The sequence below is a fragment of the Olea europaea genome, chromosome 13, assembly GCF_002742605.1.
Source record: "Olea europaea var. sylvestris chromosome 13, O_europaea_v1, whole genome shotgun sequence".
In the NCBI taxonomy this organism is placed as follows: domain Eukaryota; kingdom Viridiplantae; phylum Streptophyta; class Magnoliopsida; order Lamiales; family Oleaceae; genus Olea; species Olea europaea.
This window is the reverse complement of record NC_036249.1, coordinates 9,117,227-9,125,909: the sequence shown is the minus strand read 5'-3', so window position 1 is coordinate 9,125,909 and position 8,683 is coordinate 9,117,227. Positions and strand designations below refer to the sequence as shown.

The 8,683-nt window shown below is 31.7% G+C and overlaps 1 pseudogene; it reads right to left on the bottom strand.

The window, feature by feature from the left end:
- LOC111408419 overlaps nucleotides 1-6,343 on the bottom strand; it is an 11,185-nt pseudogene extending 4,842 nt beyond the window's left edge.
- Nucleotides 6,344-8,683: the final 2,340 nt, after the last annotated feature.

Below are 8,683 nucleotides of genomic sequence, written 5' to 3'. Positions count from 1 at the left end.
TTTTTTTTTAATCACACATTCTTCATAAAATAATATTACACGTAAATTAAAAAAATTTCCTTATTTTTTAACCACACATTTCTCATCATTCTACTATTCTAAAATGCATTTTCATAAAAATGGGGCTCAAAACACCCTCTAAATAATTGAATTATATTTATACTGAACAAGAAGTTCAATTCGACTTTATTATTTGGCATGACCAGTTTGATCATCACTAGATTAATAATGATGCGAAATTAAAAATTCAAATGGATATGCAATAAAGAACCAAAAGATTCTTCAATTCAATCATATATGACGTCTATTCTCTTTCATTAACAACTAGTTAAAATAGGGACTGAATTCCCTGTATTTTTGAAAATTAATTAATGTGATAAATGGGACCACATCATCCTCCACGTTGATCATCTAAATATTGTTTATATCTAATAGATTTGTTACATATACTAGATGATTGCATGGTGTTAGTAATCTGAAGTTTGTGAAATTGTTGCTCAAATTTAAAATTGTGAGCTTGATTTTTAGAGTATACAATCAAGACAATGTCTTGTTAACGTTAGTGATTATAAATCTCAATATTTTAATAAGTGTTAATTAGGATGTCGACAAATTGTTTAACACTATTATTCGTTAAACTTCCCCAATTAATTACGAACAAAGTTCTTCCCAATTTTGTAGAAATGCTATCACGCATGATGTCAATATCATAGTTCCTCTCGTTATAATTGGCTTATGATTAGAGCCTAATTTTTTCATCAGATTATTCTCCACCTCTACCGGATCTCACTATCTTAATTTGTTTATCGCTTTGTTTCTCCACTTCAACTTTAAATACCTTAAAAGCATCTAGCACTTCATTTTTACTGTTAAGCGAGTAGAGATACATGTATTGTGAGTAATCATCTATAAAAGAGATGAAGTATTTATCACGGTATGCATCCATGTCTGGACTACAAATATTTGTGTGTATGATTTTCAATAATTCAAAGCTTCTCTTGGCACCCTTTTTCGACTTGTTAGTATACTTTCCCTCAATGTAGTCTATACAAGTCCCAAAGTATGTAAAATCTAGAGTACTAAGTACCCCATCATTCACTAACCTTTTAATTCTATTAATGGAGATGTGTCCCAATCTTCGATGCCACAATAGAAGACTCTTCATTCACAACACATTGTTTAGTACCAATATTTTCATGAACGTGCATGGCAGTAGGGTTGTCATCGTTTTGCAAATTAATAGGAAAAAGANTGCCAATATATGACTAAGGCGAGACAACACTTCGACCAACTTTCTCACCTATACTCTCACTAATCTATATAATATCAACTAGAACTTGATAAGGTTCGGCTCATAATTAAGTCAGATTAACATAATCTAGATGTCTAAAATCTTAATACAACATTTAAACAAATTATGAGAAACAAAAATCTACAGACACAACAACATAATGAAAACAACTTATCAAAAAGATATCACTGCTTCATTTGCAATTATTCCTTCAATTGAAACAAATTGATGTGTACAAAAAAGAGCTTAATTCAGGCAATATTGTTGTTTTTTATCGACTGTTTGAGCACCAAGGTGCCAACTAGTTTCACCTTGATGAAACAAAAGCGAGTATTGTAGATAGTCATAACATACAAAATAATATTGTAGTCCATACATATTGTTAGATTTATAGTAAACATCATGCAGTGGCAAACGTAGGCATTTTGAGTTAGGGCACAATTAAACTTGCAAAAAAATTTGTGAAAAAATTAAAGCATGCGATATATTATTATAATTATTTTCTATGCATTCTCATACTTTGATAATGTTCTATAATTACATCATTTTCAATATCTTCAAATATATCATTTTCAATATGTACAATCAAACTATCATTCAATCACTGATCATCCGATTCAATTTTAATAGTAGCCAGGGAAGGAATTAAGGTCAATATCACAAGCTTGTATGCTAATGAATACACTTGATGTTTATTTTTCGCAACTTCTTTATAAGTTCATTAAAACCTTGTAATCCTCCAAAATTTCCATCAATGTGCACGTCAAGAATATATGCATCAAGATGATCATCAAATTTCAAGATATCTACTACATCAAAATCTACCGAATAATATTCACATAGTCGAATCATTTTGTTTTTGCCAAAAGTAGCAGATGAATTATTTGAATACAATCACGTAATACAAAGAAGTAACCGTTGACTACAGTAAGACTACAAGCGACTGACAAGAGATTATGAGCAATTCAAAGTAGCGAGAGAACAAATGGAGAGAATTGGATTTGGGCTTTTTTTGAGGGTTGTTTTGACCAGAGAATTGGATTTGGACTTACTTTTTTTTTTTATTAAGAAAGTTTGTTTTCTTTCCTAAGCATGCACCGAATAGAATGAATTAAAAAAAGGAAAAAATTCACAAATCATATTTTAACTATGCACAATTCAAAAATCAGGTTTTAAGTTTAACTAATGCAAAAATATGGTTTTAGCTAATTAATTAAAAATATTTATTAATTAAATACAATGAGGTCACATTTATACAATTAATGGTCGAAGGAATATAATTATAGGTTACACTTTATTTATTGGTCATATATTAATCAAATTAATTGGTCACAAATTTTGTTAAGGTCACAAATCGAAAATTTTACAGATCACAATTTATATAATTGGTTACAAATCCAAAAAATTATAGGTCACATTTAACATATTTTCAAATTTGATGGTCACGAATTACTTTTTTAAGTCACAAACGTTTGAATTTTAAGGCCACAATTTACAAATCCAAAAAATTATATGTCGCAAGTCACATATTTTCAGATTTGATGGTCACAAGTTACTTTTTTATGTCACAGCTAATCAAATTTTAAGGTTACAGATTAATAGTTAGTTATAGGGAACCAAATAGTTGGTCACAGACACCAAATGCTTGATCCCGATCCACTACAATATTTGGTCACAAACATCACCCTACCCCACCACAACACCATCACAACCACTGCCAACACCACCACCACCAACATGAAAACCACCACCACTCCAAACTTGCAACAAACCTAACTAAAATACCTCAACAGCAGCCACAACACTAAGCCAAGCAGGCCACCCAATTGTCATCGCTACCTCTCGGCACTACCACGGCATCCACCACCATTCCAAAAACCAACAAACACCTAAATATCGCACCAATACACTTCCACACAAAAACAATCGGTGATCACACCACCAACATCTACACCCACACCCACAACCATCGCCACAAGTTCCACGACCACCACCACCTTGCTACCACAACCATCAAAACCACGTCCACCACTCCCAATTGGTTGAATAGAAAGAAGGAGAAAATGTAGGATGCATGGCTTCATCACCACCAAATCAACATCACCGTCCTCCGACACAACACAACCATAAATATGGACGGAAGGACGTCCAGCGCAAAGAAAGGTTGAAATGAGGGCAAAAATGCCAAAAAATGAAAGGTAGGGACGTTTTCCACAACAGACTTGAAAGGTAGAGACGTTTTGTGCCAATTACCCTTTAATTAACGGAAAAACTAACGGAATATGGACGGAAGGACGTCCAACGCAAAGAAAGGTTGAAATGAGGGTAAAAATGCCAAAAAATGAAAGGTAGGGACGTTTTCCACAATAGACTTAAAAGGTAAGGACGTTTTGTGCCAATTACCCTTTTTTTTTTTACATATTCACCGTTATTTCAACGTTTCATTGTAGAACATATACATTTATGATGATTACTAAAAAAAATTGTGTCTGTAGCTTAATTATATAATTTTTGATGTTCTATTATAAAGTTTAGAATATTAATCGTAAATCTATCTATTATAAATACTTTGTAGTTGCTTTTTAAGTAACACAACGTTATAAATAATATTTTTGAAGAATATTACTTGTTTCTGAAGAATATGAACTATATTTTTTAACATTTCCAAAAAATATTATTTGGTCTGGATGAATATGAATCATAATTTTCAATATTCCAAAATAATACTGACATATTGCTATGAAAAGCATGAATTTCAATTTTTTATATTTCAAATAAAGATATTGGTTTATTGCTGCTGAAGAAGTAATAGTAAAACATAAAGTACTTTTGAAGAAGTACAACTTTTCAAATATTGATATTTGTCTAGAAATCATACTCGTGAAGATTTAATCTTTTTAAATAATAATTTATTGGTGCTCCTTTAGTAGCACAACATTGTTCTAAAAGAATATTATTGCTCATGAAGCAACACACTATTATTGACAAATATTTTTGTTACATTTCACTTACTCTCGAAGAGCATAATTAAATACAATCTAACCTAAATTATGTTTTTCCTCCTAAAGAGTAAATTCTTATATAATTTATTATTTTAATAATAATATATTATTGCTCCTGAAGTATGACACTACGATTCCAATATTTTCAGAAAAATATTGATGTTGCTCCTAAAGAAGCGAAAATAAAATATAACGTACTCTTAAAGTAGCACATGTTTTGAAGAATATATCATGTATAATTTATGAATTTGCGTTTATCTCTGAAGAAAAATATACGACTTATTTCATGTGGACATTGATCATTATATGATTATATAATGTTTAATCATATTTTTTGTAATTAATGCTTTGTTTGATTCTTATTTTTTCAAAAATGCATGTTTTTTTTAACCACACATTCTTCATAAAATAATATTACACGTAAATTTAAAAAAATTTCTTATCTTTCAACCACACATTTCTCATCATTCTACTATTCTAAAATGCATTTTTCTTAAAATGCGGCTCAAACACCCTCTAAATAATTGAATTATATTTATACTGAACAAGAAGTTCAATTCGACTTTATTATTTGGCATGACTAGTTTGATCATCACTAGATTAATAATGAAGCGAAATTAAAAATTCAAATGGATATGTAATAAAGAACCAAAAAAAAAATCTTCAATTCAATCATATATGACGTGTGTTCTCTTTCTTTAAAAACAATTAGTTAAAATAGGGACTGAATTCCCTATATTTCTGAAAATTAATTAGTGTGATAAATGAGGCCACATCATCCTCCACGTTGATCATCTAAATATTGTTTATATCTAATAGGTTTGTTACATATACTAGATGATTGCATGGTGTTAGTAATCTGAAGTTTGTGAAATTACTGCTCAGATTTAGAATTGTTAGCTTGATTTTTAGAGTATACAATCAAGACAATGTCTTGTTAATCTTAGTGATTAAAAATCACAATATTTTAATAAGTGTTAGTTATGATGTCAACAAATTCTTTAACACTATTATTCGTTAAACTTCTCCAATTAATTGAGAACAAAGTTCTTCCCAATTTTGTAGAAATGCTGTCACGCATCATGTCAATATCATAGTTCCTCTCGTTATAATTGACTTATAATTAGAGTCTGATTTTTTAATTAGATTATTCTCTACCTCTATCGGATCTCACTATCTTAATTATTTTACCGCATTAATGTTTCTCTACTTTAGCTTTAAATACCTTAAAAGCACCTAGTACTTCATTTTTACTGTTAAGAGTAGAGATACATGTATCGCGAGTAATCATCTATAAAAGAGATGAAGTATTTATCGCGGTATGCATCCATGTCTGGACTACAAATATCCGTGTATATGATTTTCAATAATTCAGAGCTTCTCTTGGCACCCTTTTTCGACTTGTTAGTCTGCTTTCCCTTAATGCAGTCTATACAAGTCCCAAAGTCCGTAAAATCTAGCGTACTAAGTACCCCAAGTCCTGCAATGAATTGGTCACATAGATCGTAGAACCAGAATCAATCCACCATGTGTTATGATTAATATCAATCATATTGGATTCATAACAAACATGTGAGAGTTGAGTATCCTTTTTGTCAAGCCACTTCATGAACTTGGAGCATTGCTTTTTAACGTGCCGCTTCTTCTTGCAAAAGAAGCACACAATCTCCTTCTTAATGTCATTTTGAGGATGTATTTTTCCATTCCCCTTGTCCATGGCCCGATCTTTCTTTTTCTTTCCTGGAGTTGTCAAATACATCTTTTCCTTTTTACCTTCCTCTATAAGTAGTGTGCCCTCTTCCTGAACACACATGGTCAGCAACTCATTAATGGACCATTTATCTTTATGTGTGTTATAGGAGATCTTGAATGGGCTATATTGTTGAGGCAAAGTACAAAGGATATAGTGAATCAGGAATGATTCGGACATCTCAACTTCCAATTTCTTGAGTTGGGTTGCCATATCTCTCATGCACATGATATGATCACGCACAACCTTAATGTCGATGAGCTTCAAGGATGAAAACTGCATAATGAGAGTGTTGGCCATCGCTTTATCTGAAGTGACGAATTGCTTGTTAACGGCCTTAAGCAAATCTTGGACTTTGTCACACTACTCGATAGAGCCCCTACCACCATCAGATATTTTCGTCTTTATGAACATAACGGAAATACGATTAGATCGCTCCCACTTTTCATAAAGTTGAACTGCCTCTGGAGTGCTGGTAGCGGTTACTGTAGGGGGCTCTTCCTTCCTTATGGCGTAATCTATGTCCATCCATCCCAAGTGATGGAGAATTCTCTCCTTCCAGGTCTTATAACAATCCCCTTTCAGCTCGGGAAAATCACTTTTCATATTAGAGAAATTAACAGGTTGACTTGCTGCAATAAATCAAACATTCATGCTCATTTTACAAAATTTGAAGCTAACATAACATAAGACATATTTTACCAGTATAAAATCATGCAAAATATGAATCTAGTGACATAAGACTTGCATGTGGGCTAAAGTTCTAATTCAATTAGATTCATTTTTACTTCACAATAAAACTATCAAATTATGTTCCCGTTTCTAATCCTTGGGGGCAAATTAGAGAATATAGTTTGATATTTTATTTTAATTAATCATAGATATATAATAAAATTCTTGTGGGATAATATTCATTATATTAAATATGATTAACCACAATTAATGTCTTTATTCAATATGTGATCCTATACATTTAATATATAATTTTGTACAATTAAGGATGATGTGACTACTCCCCAATTAATTAAATTATATGGTCACTCAACTTTTAATTTAATTCACAAAAATATGCTCATATAAATTGCACAAAACCATAAGCAATATGAACACAATTAAATTTTAATGTACTAAATTATTTAACTCAATATTATATATATAACAAAACAATAAAAATTATACATACAAAACAATAAAACAACCGCTTGACCCCATTCTTGTCAAATTTTAATGGTTGGAATAATATTTTTTTGAAAAATGTGTGGTTGAAAAAAATGAAAAGTTTTTTTATTTGCGTTTAATATTATTTTTTGAAAAATTGTATAGTTAAAAATAAGGAAAAAAAAAAAAGAGAAGGAGAATGAGGGTCAAATGGGGGCAAAATAAGTTTAGTACATATGAAAACAAATCACCAAATAATTCTCATTAATTTCCAGCACATGGTCCACAAAGAGATACAATTTCAAAATTTTCGGCTGGCACTTGTGCAAGTCCAAAATTTTATTAAAGTAATCCGAATTAATAATATTAAACATTCCATTTCTATATTATAAATGGCAGCCTTTATTTCATGCACGTGGCCCGCATGCTAAAAACTAATGGTTAAAACAAAAACAATTTTTGTACCTTAATTAGTAATAGACAAGGAAGGCCCACTGCATGTCAACATAATTTGACATGTCTTCCTGAAAACAAGTTTGAAAAGATTGTTTACTATTTTTTTTTATGTTTTTTTTAAAAAAAAAAAGGTTAAACCCTAACCTTAAGGGTCTCCCACTACCCCTACTCTGGAGCATCGTGAGGGAGGTAAATCGCAGGTTATGCCTCCAAGGGTACAGGGTGTAAGACTGCTTGTACACTTGCACTTACCCAAGAGCCAAATCCATATTTCAGGATTCGAACTCTTGACGCAGCAACATCAAGCAAAGCTGGATTTCTCCACCCTCCCCTTTTACCACTTGGAGATGTGCCCTGGGGGCATTTTTTTTTTTTTTATGTTTTTTTCAGAGGTTGTCTTCAACCTCCCGTCCGGTTGTTTTGACCCATTTCGACCCGGTTTCAACCCGAATGAAAAATCCGATCATATCTTATGATTCTGACTCGGTTTCAACCCATTTCGACCCTGTTTCAACCCGAATGAAAAATCCGATCATATCTCATGATTCTGACCATCAAATTTCGCATATTTTATATCAAAATTCTCAGAAATCGATTTCCCAATGATTCCTAATCTCAGTTTCTATAAAAATGACTAATTCAAAAACCAAAATTTTCAACAAAATGTGTGCAGGCTGAGAACAAACAAGGCAAAGACAAAACGAAGGCTCTGATACCAAATGTAAGTCACCTTAAGCGATCTAAACATGCTTCAATAAACAAAATAACATTTAGATCAATGCAGAGTAAATTGGATCGAAAACGAACCTCCCGCCATTGCCGTTCTTGATGCACTCATTCAAGATTGTATGTAGTGTTTAGCTGCGAGTTAAGGCTCTTCTAAGCTATCTTTCTCACTGTTTAGATGGTGTATACAAACTGAACATGAAAATGATCTTAGGGATCTTCCGAATGAATTTCAATGCCTTTTATAAATGCTCTGCCCATCACAGAGCGACTTTTTTTTTTTTTTTTTTTGCCCGCTTT